Consider the following 14,504-nt stretch of genomic DNA (forward strand, 5'->3'; position numbering starts at 1 on the left):
CGTTAGATGTTCGTCTGACATCTAACCATGAAGTGGCATCCTTTCTAGCATGAAATCAAAGACTAGACAGTGTTGGTTAGACAGAGCAGAGAGACAGGTCTAGTTACCTAAATATATATGAAATCATTCACCTTTAGGGGATCCTCCTCTCCAACTCTTGGCAAGTGGATAAAAAACATCAGTGCTTAGCGTTAAAAACTGAGAAATGCGGCATTTTTTTTTTCAAAGGAGAAAAAGTTTAGGACCTGAGTTTAAACCTCACATCTGTAGAACATGAAGGTCACAGCTTTGTTGTGTGTGTGTGTGTGTGTGTGTGTGTGACTGGACTAAAGCCAGAGGAGATCTAGGGGGCATCATGAAATGCTGAGTTCAGCTCGGGCCCATGCAGCAAGCTCAGCAGCTGCTGTACGTCTAGACTCTATGGCAGCTCAATACCAATTAATCTGTCTGCTGCACTCCTATAGCAAACTACATTAGGATTATGTTATGGACCGAGATCGATGTGGATTTCCAGGAGATGAGAGATCAAAGTACAGGTGACATTGACCAAGAAGGACGGTTTCAGAAGGCTGGATCAATAAACAACCAAGCTAGATTCTTAAAACAAGATTTGGTAGTTTGTCATTTCAAAGGTAGTGAAAGTAGTTAAGCCACCAAAAGAGAAACCTAAATAGTGAATCTTAAACCTACAAACTCATTGGGGCGGCAGGTAGTCTAGTTACAGCGTTAGGCCAGTAACTGAAAGGTTGCTGGTTCGAATTCCCGAACTGACAAGGTACAAATCTGTCGCTCTGCCCCTGAACAAGAGAACCCACTGTTTCCCGGTAGGCCGTCATTGTAAATAAGAATTTTTCTTAACTGACTTGCCTGGTTAAATAAAGGTTAAGTAAAAGTTCAATTAAAACAAAACAAAAAATGCATCCAGTGACAGTATAGTATCAACCAATGAAACACCTTTAAATCAGTAAGGAGAAAACATACAAAATAAACATTTTTAAGTATAATTTATTGTACATTGTCATTCCTTCCCATTATTTCAGAAGATTTAACAAAAACTAACATTGTAACATTGCCATTTATACAAAATATAAACTATAAGGGGGAATATAAATGTAACATCAACCCTTCCCACATGGTTACAGTACAGTCATTTTGTTAGGACCAACCAGGCATCGAAAGGGAGAGATGCCAGTTATACCCTCCTTGTAAAAGACCAGAAACTCTTTATAAATCACAAGGTATACCGACACAAGCCCAGTATCAATCTTATTATCTCTACATACAACACATCTTCTGGTACATTTCCAATAACAAAAAACTCAAAAAGTGCCAAATCGTGACCATTTAAAATAGTTTAATTAAAAGAGGCTTGAGTTTCTCTTTAATAATCTATGTGCAACCTTCACTTTGGGCAGGGCACATACAAAACAAATTTAGAATTATTTCCCAGGTGAAATTAAAACTACAATAAGAACTTCTGTACACACAAGTGGTCCATATTTTTTTCAAGAGACCTGACATGACAACCACTTCCCTGTAGGCCTACATACCCCAGAATACCCCAGACTGATAACCAGGATGTTGGTTGTGTTACTATGGAAATGCAGGTCTTGAGGGTTGGCAGAGCAAGAAGCCATGTTGAGGTTCCGTATGGGGTTTCGAAATAGGGGAGGGGTGCGAGGGGTTGATGGTGGCGGCTTCCTCTCCAACTAACATCCCCCCCCCCCAGAAAAAAAAGTCAGCACTAGGATTTTCTTTTTTCTGTGGGGGCGAACGAGTGGGTGTGGGTGATGTGGAGTCCATTTTGGCTGCTGGATGTTAGGATTGGGGTCTTGGTTCAGTGCGGTTGAGGGGAGTGGTGGTGGTTGAGGTGGTAACAGGAGGGTGGATCAAGGGTTATGGGTTCAACAAAAGCAGTGCAGGAGCCAGGTCGCCATGACGATGGGGAGCAGGAGGGAGAAGTGGCTGGACTGCAGTGACATGCCCACTCCGGTAGGGGAGGTGGAGTTGACCGAGCTGCTGTATGTGTCCGTGACCATGGTGGAGTTGACGCTGGAACCTACACCGGGCGTGTTGCCCGATGTGGTGTTCGGGGAGACCACCTGCAGGCAAACAGGAAGAGGCTTGGTTTAGCAACATCTCAAATTTAATTCCACTGAGTTCTTCATTTTTGAACAAACACATTCTAGCCAAAGCACACATTCACATTTTAGTCATTTAGCAGAGCTCTTATCCAGAGTGACTTTTTTAAATTATTTTTTTTACCTTTATTTAACTAGGCAAGTCAGTTAAGAACAAATTCTTATTTTCAATGACGGCCTAGGAACAGTGGGTTAACTGCCTGTTCAGGGGCAGAACGACAGATTTGTACCTTGTCAGCTAGGGGATTTGAACTTGCAACCTACAAGTCCAACACTCTAACCACTAGGCTACCCTGCCACCCATCAATACGATGTCATATCTAGAGGACTTTACATTTTAGGGTAGAAAAGGAAGGCTGTGAAGAACTAGCAAACAAATACTTCAGGGGGTTAAAAACCAGCTATCGTGGCATATGGGTATTCTAGGCCCAATCTGAAAAACAATCAATGGATTGAGATTTAGAATGGAGGGATGTTTTACAATTAAAATGGCCACCAATTTACTGAACACCATGTAGGGTAGTCCAATTTGTCATGCCATATCCAAAGAAAAATTATAGATTAGACCAAATCAGTAACCTAACTGAACCAAGCAAATTTCCACTGAATGTTCTTCCAACTGGTAGCCCCCCAAAGATGTAACCTGTTCTTGTCTCTGTTCGGGTCACACCCAGTTATCACGTTGGCCTGTACATGTAACACCACATAGAATGCTAGTCCAAACAGGCACGCGCAAACGGACGGTCTTCGCTATTCGTTACAGGTATCGTTTGTCGCGCAGCAATGAAAGGAACTTTATCCCTTTGGTAGACTCGGGTGTACGTGGCTTTAAATCATTCATTTACCGAGATGTTTTTAATAAATTAAAGAAACGTGCATCACAACTATTAGGATAATTGCCAACAAGACAAGATGGATAGATAGATGTTGAGGAACGGTCCCAAAATGTGCGCACACGTTAAAGTAAGTGATTGGCACCAATGTGAGGCTTATGACTTGGATCAGATCATATAATTGCATGATTTTACCTGATTACTACCCACTGGGCAAACACGGTTTGAATCAACGTTTCCACGTAATAAAAGAAAAGCAATGTGATGACATGAATCAACATAGAAAACGGATTGGATTTTTAAAAAGTAATCAACATAAGATTATTTGGCTTTTTTTTTTTTTACCCAACTTTTAACCTAAATCCAATGACATGATGACATGGTGAAATGTTTTGTTGAATTCAGGTTAGTTGACAAATCAACCAAATGTAAATAAAAACTGGACGAATTGACGTCTGTGCTCAGTGGGCTACTTTAAATCCTCTCTGCCATAGCCCTATAACGTTAAAACCATATCACGAACAATTAATTATAGACTATCGAAGAAATACCCTACAACAAAAACACCTCACGCAAATAAAATGCGAATTACTTTACAAAAAACATGATTTTTTTATAGGAAAAATACTTAATATTAATAATAAATGTCTTTGGCATACCTGTGTCGATAAACATATAGCGAACACAATCACTCCGAGATGAACAACCATCATTTTTGACATCCTTATGATGATTTGGCTAGAACTTCAAGCACAGACGCAACCAGCAGCCACAGTCCCTCTGAAAATGTGATCACTGAAATAGTTGGACCGACCTTCTTTATACCAGCATCATGACTGACGTGTGACGTGAGAATTGTCACATACCTACAGTAAACAACCAGGAAACAAAATAACCAATTAATGTAAAATCTTGCGCTAAACATATTTATTTTATGTTGAACATATTGGTCGTTAAAATCCATATGCATTTTGTATATCTTATAAGGGTGTGTCATCAGTGGAAAGCTACATTCAGAGCTACATTCGGAAGCTTTTTGTGGAATAAAACAAAATATGGCTTTGGGACGGCTCCCATTGAATGAAAAGGTCTGCTACAGGGGCAACTTCATCCAGGAATTATTAGGTTTCAACGTCCAAATAAGTCATTTGCAACGAGTTGCTTGGCCGGTATCTTCTGCCAACAGTTCGCAATGAACCTCTTCGTCGTCATTTTACTTGCGTCTTTGGTCTTTGGAAAGTTTCTTATTATATATATATTTACCATTGTAGGCTATGGGCTAAGGATAGGTTCCTATGACCAATACAGGAATCTCTAGATTTTCTGTCCAAGACCTATCTGTATAGAAATCTAATGGGCCAAATACAAAATGGGTATCATCGCCTGAGGTGGCCTAATTCCATATGCAAAAGCATCCAACAGGTGAGCCACCACTGCCTCAACCGAAAACAGGCTACTGTCGCCCTCTGGTGGCAAGTCAAAGTATCGCAAAATAAAATATATCTTGCACCAGCCCTTTACAAACGAATTGGCGAAACCTTCTGTTTGTACTGCACCAACGTTTTTAATCATTTTCAAAACTGCCAGGGGTATACCAAAATGCAATTTTTATGATTGGATCCAGATGTGGGATTGTACATTTTGGCCTATAAATACCGTCCCTAGTCTCCTCGCTTTCGGGTAAGTGGATTTCTGAGAGAATAGTGAGATGATCTGATCCCCTCCAGAGGATCCCAAAGAGACAGCGCTCCTTCGCTGCCTGCGCTCCCTGCAGAGGCACCAGATGTGCCTCTGTTATTGAGACGGGGAGAAAGTGGGGCCTTTAGTAAGGCATCAGATAAACCCGTTTCCCAAAGCTCAGGCTGATCGTGTATCACCAGCGGGTCTATGAGTGGAGCCAAACCCCAGCTAGCGAGTGCACCGGGATCGGGTTCCTGTTTACACGAGGGGGGCGGGGGCTGAGAGGCATAACATATAACATGATATAACATATAAGTTAACATATACTATAACATATAACAAAACATATAACATCACATATAACATAATATATAACATATAACAACATATAACATAACATATGTTATAATATATAACATATAACAACATATAACATAACATATACTATAATATATACAGTGGGGAGAACAAGTATTTGATATACTGCCGATTTTGCAGGTTTTCCTACTTACAAAGCATGTAGAGGTCTGTGAGAGGGAATCTAAACCAAAAATCCAGAAAATCACATTATATAATTTTTAAGTAATTAATTTGCATTTTATTGCATGACATAAGTATTTGATACATCAGAAAAGCATAACTTAATATTTGGTACGGAAACCTTTGTTTGCAATTACAGAGATCATATGTTTCCTGTAGTTCTTGAACAGCTTTGCACACACTGCAGCAGGGATTTTGGCACACTCCTCCATACAGACCTTCTCCAGATCCTTCAGGTTTTGGGGCTGTCGCTGGGCAATATGGACTTTCAGCTCCCTCCAAAGATTTTCTATTGGGTTCAGGTCTGGAGACTGGCTAGGCCACTCCAGGACCTTGAGATGCTTCTTATTTAGCCACTCCTTAGTTGCCCTGGCTGTGTGTTTCGGGTCGTTGTCATGCTGGAAGACCCATCCACGACCCATCTTCAATGCTCTTACTGAGGGAAGGAGGTTGTTGGCCAAGATCTCGCGATACATGGCCCCATCCATCCTCCCCTCAATACGGTGCAGTCGTTCTGTCCCCTTTGCAGAAAAGCATCCCCAAAGAATGATGTTTCCACCTCCATGCTTCACTGTTGGGATGGTGTTCTTGGGGTTGTACTCATGCTTTTTCTTCCTCCAAACACGGCGAGCGGAGTTTAGACCAAAAAGCTCTATTTTTGTCTCATCAGACCATATGACCTTCTCCCATTCCCATCCCATCAACTGGTGCTATCATCAACTACGGGTGCTATCATGGGCTGAAGTCAGCCCATTGTCTGAAGTCGGCGCAACCTGCCCCGGGACATCTTCCTGGTGGCACTGAAGTTTTTCCGGACCTCTCTGCCATTACCACGGAGTACGAGGACCTTCAGGAGGTGTTCAGCATATCCACTTCCCTTCTACCGCACTGCCCCTATGACTGCGGGATTTACCTTCTCCCTAGCACCACGCCGCCCCGGTGACGTCTGTACTCTCTGTCGGGACCAGAGACCAAGGCCATGGAAACCTACGTTGGGGATTCCCTAGCTAAAGGATTTATCTGTCCCTCTTCCTCTACCGCTGGTGCAGGTTTCTTCTTTGTGTAGAAAAGAGACAAGACCCTGTGCCCATGCATTGACTACCGAGGACATTACAATGACATTGCTGTAAAGAACCGTTATCTGCTACCACTCATTTCCTCGGCCTTCGAGCCTCTCCAGGGGGCCACTGTTTTTTCCAAGCTGGATAAACGAAATGCCTACCACCTGGTGCGGATACAAGAAGAGGACGAGTGGAAGGCCGCCTTCAACATGACCAGCGGCCACCACAAATATCTGGTCATGCCCTTTGGCCTCACCAACGCCCCTGCCGTGTTCCAGGCTCAGGTGAATGATGTTCTCCACAACATGCTGAACCGGTTCGTCTTCGTCTACATTGATGACGTCCTCGTCTTCTCCCGCTCCCCCGAAGAACACATACTCCACGTCCAACAGGTTCTCCAGCGCATTCTGGAGAACCAGCTGTTTGTTAAGGCGGAAAAGTGAAAGTTCCATTTCTCCACCATTCTCTTTCTGGGCGGTGGTGGGTTGGCATCAGCCTACATCCAGGGTGCAGCTGCAACGCTTCCTGGGGTTCGCTAACTTTATCGCCACTTTATCTGGGGTTACAGCACCCTGGCCTCCCCCCTGTCTGCACTCACCTCTACCAAGGTTCCATTCCTGTGGTCCTCTGCCACTGACCGGGCATTCTGAGACCTTAAGCACCGCTTCAACACTGCTCCTATCCTGGCTCATCCTGACCCTTCCCGTCAGTTCGTGGTGGAGGCCGATGCTTTGGATGTTGGGGGCTGTTCTGTCCCAATGTTCTGCCCTGGACCTTAAACTGCATCCCCATATCTTCTTCTCCCACCACCTCAATGCAGGGAGAGGAACTACGATGTGAGGAATCTGGAGCTTCTAGCGGCGAAGATGGTGTTGGAGGAATGGAGGCACTGGTTAGAAGGGACGGAACATCCGTTCATTGTGTGTACCGACCACAAAAACATGGAATATCTCCGCACTGCCAAGTGCCTCAATTCCAGGCAAGCGAGATGGGCCCTGCTTTTTTTTACCCGGTTCAACTTTTCCTCTCCTACTGGCCAGGGTCCAAGAGCTTCAAGCCAGATGCCCTGTCTCGCCGCTATAACCCCACGATTACCATCCCGAAGCTGGAGACCATCCTTCCCACCTTGTGCCTGGCGACGGCACGCAGCTTCGGTATAGGTAAACAGGTCCAGGAGGCGCAGCAGTCCCAGCCGAACCCTGGGGGGGGCCAGATAACTGGATGTTTGTGCCTGATGCTGTTCACTCCGTGGTCCTGGAGTGGGTCCATTCCTCCAGGCTTGCCTGTCACCCGGGATTTAGTCGGACCCTGGCCTTCGTGCGGCAACGCTTTTGGTGACCTACTATGGTTCCAGTTGTTGCCGCGTTTGTCGCTGCCTGCACGGTCTGCACACAAAACAAGATTCCTCGGCAAGCTCCAGCTGGTCTTCTCCAACCACTGCCTGTCCGTCCCTGATCCCAAATATCCCTGGATTTCATCATGGGTCTCCCCCTGCCTGAGGGCAACACTGCCATCCTGACTGTGGTCGACTGGTTTTCCAAAGCCGTCCACTTCATTCCTCTCCCCAAACTACCCTCGGCCAAGGAGACAGCCAGCTTATGGTGCAGCACATCTTCCGGATCTACGGACTCCCGGTGGACATGGTCTCCAACCAGAGTCCGCAGTTCTCATCCCGGTTCTGGAAGGCGTTTTGCACGCTCATGGGGTCGTCGGTCAGCCTGTCTTCAGGATTCCACCCCCAGTCCAATGGCCAGTCGGAGCGAGCCAACCAGGACTTAGAGACGACTCTTCGCTGCCTAGTCTCCTGCTCCACACTATCAGTTCAGGCAAAGGGTATGGCTCTCCACCTGGGACCTGCCTCTCCAGGTTGAGTCCTGTAAACTTTCCCCCTGTTTCATCAGCCCGTTCCCCATCTCTAGAGTCATTAGCCCCACTGCTGTTCCACTTTCGTTACCCCGTACCCTCTGTATTCACCCTACTTTCCATGTGTCTAGGATTAAGCCTGTGTCTCACAGCCATTTGACTTCTGTTTCCAGGCCCGCCCCTTCTCCCTGTGTCATCGATGGCCATCCAGCGTACACGGTGAGATGTCTCCTGAGTGTTCAACCACAGGGCAGGGGTTTCAAGCACCTGGTTGACTGGGAGGGTTATGGCCCAGAGGAGAGGTGCTGGGTCCCCGCTAGAGACATCCTGGACCCAGCCCTCATCGCCGACTTCCACCGCCGGTATACCGGTCAACCAGGTATGCACCCAGGTAGGACGCCAGATGGAGCCCCAAGAGGGGGGTACTGTCACACCCTGATCTGTTTCACCTGTCTTTGTGATTGTCTCCACCCCCCTCCAGGTGTCACCCATCTTCCCCATAATCCCCTGTGTATTTATACCTGTGTTCTCGATTGGTCTGTTGCCAATTCGTCTTGTTCGTGAAGTCAACCAGAGTTTTTGTGTTTCAGCTCCTGCTTTTCCCAGTCTCCTTTTCTCGCCCTCCTGGTTTTGACCCCTGCCAGTCCCGACTCTGAGCCTGCCTGCCTGACCACTCTGCCTGCCCCTGAGCCTGCGTGCTGACCTGTACCTTTGTCCCACCTCTGGATTATTGACCTCCACCTACCCTGACCCTGAGCCTGCCTGCCGTCCGGTACCCCACCTCCGGTTTACTTACCCCTGCCTGCCTTGACCTATCTATTGCCTGCCCCTGTTTGATTATTAAACAATTTTTAATTGTACGTTGTCTGCATCTGGGTCTTACCTTCGTACCCGATAGGTGTTTCACTTTAACACAGAGGATATGTTTTAAGAATTCTGCATGCAGTCTCAATTTGGTGTTTGTCCCAGTTTCTGACTTCTTGGTTGGTGAGCGGACCCAATACCTCACAACCGTAAAGGGCAATGGGTTACATGACTGATTCAAGTATTTTTTGCCAGATCCTAATTGGTAAGTTTAATTAATTGATGTCATACAAGGCCCTTCTTACCTTGTCTCTCAGATCGTTCACAGCTTTGTGGATGTTACCTGTGGTGCTGATGTTTAGGCTGAGGTATGTATAGTTTTTTGTGTGCTGGATGGAATTTGTATTTGTGGTCCTGGCAACTGGACATTTTTTGGAGCACCATTACTTTCATCTTATTGAGATTTACTGCCAGGGCCCAGGTCTGACAGAATCTGTGCAGAATATCTATGTGCTGCTGTAGGCCCTCCTTGGTTGGGGACAGAAGCACCAGATCATCAGCAAACAGTAGACATTTTACTTCAGATTCTTTTAGGGTGAGGCCAAATACTGCAGACAGTTGTAGTGCCCTCACCAATTCGTTGATATATATGTTGAAGAGGGTGGGGCTTAAGCTGCATCCCTGTCTCACCCCACAGCCCTGTGGAAAGAAATGTGTGTGTTTTTTGCCAATTTTAACCGCACACTTGTTGTTTGTGTACATGGATTTTAGAATTTTGTATGTTTCCCCCCAACACTTTCCATCAAGTTGTATAGCAGACCCTCATGCCAAATTGAGTCAAAAGCCTTTTTTAAATCAACAAAGCATGAGAAGAATTTACCTTTGTTTTGTTTAGTCTGTTTGTCAATTAGGGTGTGCAGGGTGAATACGTGATCTTTCTTACAGTAATTTGGTAAAAATACAATTTTACATTTGCTCAGTACATTGCTTTCACTGAGGAAATGTACAAGTCTGCTGTAAATGATAATGCAGAGGATTTTCCCAAGGTTGCTGTTGATGCATATCCCACGGTAGTTATTGGGGTCAAATTTGTCTCCACTTTTGTCGATTGAGGTGACCAGTCCATGGTTCCAAATATTGGGGAAGATGCAAGAGCTAAGGATGATGTTAAAGAGTTTAAGTATAGCCAATTGGAATTTGTGGTCTGTATATTTTATAATTGCATTTAGGATACTATCAACACCACAGACCTTTTTGGGTTGGAGGGTTTGTATTTTGTCCTGTAGTTCATGTAATACAAGAATCAAGTGTGTTCTGGTAGTCTTAAATCGTTTCTAAGATTGTCACGCCCTGACCTTAGAGCTTTTTATGTCTCTATTTTGGTTAGGCCAGGGTGTGATTTGGGTGGGCATTCTATGTTCCTTTTTCTATGTTTTTGCATTTCTTTGTTTAGGCCGGGTATGGTTCTCAATCAGGGACAGCTGTCTATCGTTGTCTCTGATTGGGAACCATACTTAGGTAGCTTTTTCCCACAGGGTTTCTGTGGGTAGTTAATTTCTGTTTAATGTTTTGCACCTTTCAGGACTGTTTCAGTTATTCCCTTTGTTATTTTGTTATAGTGTTCAGTTTTAATAAAGAAAGCATGAACACTTACCACGCTGCGCTTTGGTCCGATGATTCCTCTTCTTCAGATGACGAATACCATTACAAAGATTTGCATTTGATCATGTATATGTTTTTGCTGTTTGTTCTTTGATATAGGGCCAAAAAAGATTGGAGAAGTGGTTTATCTATACTTCTCCATTTTGGATAGATAACTCTCCGTGTTGTTGATTGTTTAGTGTTTTCCAATTTTCCCAGAAGGGATTAGAGTCTATGGATTCTTCAACTACATTGAGCTGATTTCTGACTTGTTGTTCCTAATGTATTATTTTTGTGATTCACCATAGTGAAAGCATAGGCTCAGGTTTTCTGGGTGTCTATGTTTTTGGTTGGATAGGTTTCTCAATTTCTTTCTTAGGTTTTAGCATTCTTCATCAAACCATTTTGTCATTGTGAAATTGTTAGATTTGATAGGGAAGCTCAGAGGTCAAATGTACTGATTAGGTTTTCGACTGCCAAATTTACACCTTCGCTATTACAGTGAAAGGTTTTTTAATGGCATCAGACCGAGGCTCTGCATCTGTCCTCGTGCTCCTAGACCTTAGTGCTGCTTTTGATACCATCGATCACCACATTATTTTAGAGAGATTGAAAACCCAAATTGGTCTACACGGACAAGTTCTGGCCTGGTTTAGAGCTTATCTGTCGGAAAGATATCAGTTTGTCTCTGTGAATGGTTTGTCCTCTGACAAATCAACTGTAAATTTCGGTGTTCCTCAAGGTTCCGTTTTAGGACCACTATTGTTTTCACTATATATTTTACCTCTTGGGGATGTCATTCGAAAACATAATGTTAACTTTCACTGCTATGCGGATGACACACAGCTGTACATTTCAATGAAACATGGTGAAGCCCCAAAATTGCCCTCGCTAGAAGCATGTGTTTCAGACATAAGGAAGTGGATGGCTGCAAACTTTCTACTTTTAAACTCAGACAAAACAGAGATGCTTGTTCTAGGTCCCAAGAAACAAAGAGATCTTCTGTTGAATCTGACAATCAATCTTAATGGTTGTACAGTCGTCTCAAATAAAACGGTGAAGGACCTCGGCGTTACTCTGGACCCTGATCTCTCTTTTGAAGAACATATCAAGACTGTTTCAAGGACAGCTTTTTCCCATCTTCGTAACATTGCAAAAATCAGAAACTTTCTGTCCAAAAATGATGCAGAAAAATTCATCCATGCTTTTGTCACTTCTAGGTTAGACTACCTCAATGCTCTACTTTCCGGCTACCTGGATAAAGCACTAAATAAACTTCAGTTAGTGCTAAATACGGCTGCTAGAATCCTGACTAGAACCAAAAAAAATTATCATATTACTCCAGTGCTAGCCTCTCCTACACTGGCTTCCTGTCAAGGCAAGGGCTGATTTCAAGGTTTTACTGCTAACCTACAAAGCATTACATGGGCTTGCTCCTACCTATCTCTCTGATTTGGTCCTGCCGTACATACCTACACGTACGCTACGGTCACAAGACGCAGGCCTCCTAATTGTCCCTAGAATTTCTAAGCAAACAGCTGGAGGCAGGGCTTTCTCCTATGGAGCTCCATTTTTATGGAATGGTCTGCCTACCCATGTGAGAGACGCAAACTTGGTCTCAACCTTTAAGTCTTTACTGAAGACTCATCTCTTCAGTGGGTCATATGATTGAGTGTAGTCTGAGCCAGGAGTGTGAAGGTGAACGGAAAGGCACTGGAGCAACGAACCGCCCTTGCTGTCTCTGCCTGGCCGGTTCCCCTCTTTCCACTGGGATTCTCTGCCTCTAACCCTATTACAGGGGCTGAGTCACTGGCTTACTAGGGATCTTTCATACTGTCCCTAGGAGGGGTGCGTCACTTGAGTGGGTTGAGTCACTGATGTGATCTTCCTGTCTGGGTTGGCGTCCCCCCTTGGGTTGTGCCGTGGCGGAGATCTTTGTGGGCTATACTCGGCCTTGTCTCCGGATGGTAAGTTGGTGGTTGAAGATATCCCTCTAGTGGGTGGGGTTATATCCTTCCTGTTTGGCCCTGTCCGGGGGTGTCATCGGATGGTCCACAGTGTCTCCTGACCTCTCCTGTCTCAGCCTCCAGTATTTATGCTGCAGTAGTTTATGTGTCGGGGGGCTAGCGTCAGTTTGTTATATCTGGAGTACTTCTACTGTCCTATCCGGTGTCCTGTGTGAATTTAAGTATGCTCTCTCTAATTCTCTCTTTCTTTCTTTCTTTCTCTCTCTCGGAGGACCTGAGCCCTAGGACCATGCCTCAGGACTACCTGACATGATGACTCCTTGCTGTCCCCAGTCCACCTGGCCATGCTGCTGCTCCAGTTTCAACTGTTCTGCCTGTGATTATTATTATTTGACCATGCTGGTCATTTATGAACATTTTAACATCTTGGCCATGTTCTGTTATAATCTCCACCCGGCACAGCCAGAAGAGGACTGGCCACCCCACATAGCCTGGTTCCTCTCTAGGTTTCTTCCTAGGTTTTGGCCTTTCTAGGGAGTTTTTCCTAGCCACCGTGCTTCTACACCCGTATTGCTTGCTGTTTGGGGTTTTAGGCTGGGTTTCTGTACAGCACTTTGAGATATCAGCTGATGTACGAAGGGCTATATAAATAAATTTGATTTGATTTGTCCAGGAAGTTGTCTAAAAGATTGAAGAAGTGATTTATCCATACTTGTCCCAAGTGGGCTCTCGAGTGGCGCAGTGGTTTAAGGCACTGCATCTCAGTGCAATATGTGTCACTGCAGTCCCTGGTTTGAATCCAGGCTGCATCACATCTGGCTGTGATTGGGAGTCCCATAGGGCGGCGCACAATTGGCCCAGTGTCGCTGGGGTAGGCTTTCAGTGTAAATAAGAATTTGTTCTTAGCTGACTTGCCTAGTTAAATTAAAAGGGATTGCATTTGTTGTTGCCTAATTATTTTTTGGTAGGTTTCCACACTACTTTCATTCCATCTATAGCATTTCTTAATTTTATTCAGTTCCTTTGGCTTTGATGCCTCATGATTGAGTATTGCTCTGTTTAAGTCGACTGATTTTGCTGTGATCTGATAGGGATGTCAGTGGGATGACTATGAATGCTCTGAGAGACTCTGGGTTGAGGTCAGTGATAAAGTAGTCTACAGTACTACTGCCAAGAGATGAGCTATAGGTGTACCTACCGTAAGCGTCCCCTCGACGTCTACAATTGACTATGTACATACCCAGCGTGCGACAGAGCTGCAGAATTTGTGACCTGTTTTTGTTGGTTATGTTGTCGTAATTGGGGGAGGGAAGGCTGTCACCACCAGGTAGGTGTTGTCCCCCTGTGTGCTGAGGGTGTCAGGTTCTTGTCCAGTTCTGGAATTTATCGCCACAGACTAGTACATGTACTTGGCCTGGAAATGATTAATTTCCCCCTCCAGGATGGATAAGCTGTCATCATTAAAGTATGGAGATTCTAGTGGGGGGATATAGGTAGCACAGCAGGACATGTTTCTCTGTTGAGATAATTTCCTTTTTAATTTCTAGCCAAATGTGAAATGTTCCTGTTTTGATTAATTTAATAGAGTGAGGTAGGTCTGCTCTATACCAAATTAGCTTACCCCCTGAGTCCTTTCCCTGCTTTACTCCTGGTAATTTGGTGGATGGGATTACCAGCTGTCTGTAACCTAGAGGGCAACCAGTGGGTCAATTTCCTCTATACCATGTTTCTTGTATGATGATAATGTCTGTATTTCTGATTTATTTGGTGAATCCAGGTTCCTGCCCCTTAAGCCAAAGGCAGATGACCTCAGGCCTTGGATATACCCGAATGAGATAATACTGCTGCACAATTAATCAAATGGCCACCCATACAGTTTACATTTTTACACTACTGCTACTTGCTTTTTATTACCTATACATAGTCACATTACAAATGACCTACTTATTGTTATGTAATTTTCTTGTGTTTCTT

General features: G+C 44.6%; 1 long non-coding RNA gene across 1 annotated transcript; it reads right to left on the reverse strand.

Annotated features, from left to right (window-relative positions):
• Window positions 1-990: 990 nt before the first annotated feature.
• LOC110529372 lies at window positions 991-3,780 on the reverse strand. Its single transcript, XR_002474370.2, has 2 exons — window positions 3,634-3,780; window positions 991-2,102 (listed from the first exon to the last, which is right to left on the reverse strand). It is a non-coding gene; the product is annotated as an uncharacterized LOC110529372 (long non-coding RNA).
• Between the last annotated feature and the right edge of the window lie 10,724 nt (window positions 3,781-14,504).

The sequence above is a fragment of the Oncorhynchus mykiss genome, chromosome 8 (genome assembly GCF_013265735.2).
Source record: "Oncorhynchus mykiss isolate Arlee chromosome 8, USDA_OmykA_1.1, whole genome shotgun sequence".
NCBI lineage: Eukaryota > Metazoa > Chordata > Actinopteri > Salmoniformes > Salmonidae > Oncorhynchus > Oncorhynchus mykiss.